The sequence below is a fragment of the Arachis ipaensis genome, chromosome B5 (genome assembly GCF_059453495.1).
Source record: "Arachis ipaensis isolate K30076 ecotype BB chromosome B5, ASM5945349v1, whole genome shotgun sequence".
Classification (NCBI taxonomy): Eukaryota; Viridiplantae; Streptophyta; class Magnoliopsida; order Fabales; family Fabaceae; genus Arachis; species Arachis ipaensis.
Genome location: NC_142440.1, coordinates 35,828,268 through 35,829,377, shown reverse-complemented (window position 1 = coordinate 35,829,377; position 1,110 = coordinate 35,828,268). Strand labels below are relative to the sequence as shown.

The 1,110-nt window shown below is 40.8% G+C and overlaps 1 non-coding gene across 1 annotated transcript; it reads right to left on the bottom strand.

The window, feature by feature from the left end:
• Positions 1-359: 359 nt before the first annotated feature.
• Positions 360-467, bottom strand: LOC148563842 (small nucleolar RNA R71). Its single transcript, XR_015884777.1, has one exon. It is a non-coding gene; the product is annotated as a small nucleolar RNA R71 (small nucleolar RNA).
• Positions 468-1,110: the final 643 nt, after the last annotated feature.

Sequence of the window (1,110 nt, the reverse complement as noted above, 5' to 3'; positions counted from 1 at the left end):
TTGGTGACTTTACTGCACCTAATTCCAATTTACATGGAAGAAGCATCTCCATTCCTGCCATTGGAGCAAACAACTTTGAGCTGAAACCTCAATTAGTTTCTCTGATGCAGCAGAACTGCAAGTTTCATGGACTTCCATCTGAAGATCCTTTTCAGTTCTTAACTGAATTCTTGCAGATATGTGATACTGTTAAGACTAATGGAGTAGATCCTGAAGTCTACAGGCTCATGCTTTTCCCTTTTGCTGTAAGAGACAGAGCTAGATTATGGTTGGATTCTCAACCTAAAGACAGCCTGAACTCTTGGGATAAGCTGGTCACGGCTTTCTTAGCCAAGTACTTTCCTCCTCAAAAGCTGAGCAAGCTTAGAGCTGATGTTCAAACCTTCAGGCAGAAAGAAGGTGAATCCCTCTATGAAGCTTGGGAAAGATACAAACAGTTGACCAAAAAGTGTCCTTCTGACATGCTTTCAGAATGGACCATCCTGGATATATTCTATGATGGTCTGTCTGAGATATCTAAGATGTCATTGGATACCTCTGCAGGTGGATCCATTCACCTAAAGAAAACGCCTGCAGAAGCTCAAGAACTCATTGACATGGTTGCTAATAACCAGTTCATGTACACTTCGGAAAGGAATCCTGTGAGTAATGGGACGCCTATGAAGAAGGGAGTTCTTGAAGTTGATACTCTGAATGCCATATTGGCTCAGAATAAAATATTGACTCAGCAAGTCAATATGATCTCTCAGAGTCTGCATGGAATGCAAGCTGCATCCAACAGTACTCAAGAGGCATCTTCTGAAGAAGAAGCCTATGATCCTGAGAACCCTGCAATAGCAGAGGTAAATTACTTAGGTGAACCTTATGGAAACACCTATAACTCAACATGGAGAAATCATCCAAATTTCTCATGGAAGGATCAAAAGCCCCAACAAGGCTTTAATAATGGTGGAAGAAACAGGTTTAGCAATAGCAAGCCTTTTCCATCATCAACTCAGCAACAGACAGAGAACTCTGAACAAAATGCTTCTAATTTAGCAAATCTAGTCTCTGATCTATCTAAGGCCACTGTAAGTTTCATGAATGAAACAAGGTCTTCCATTAGAAATT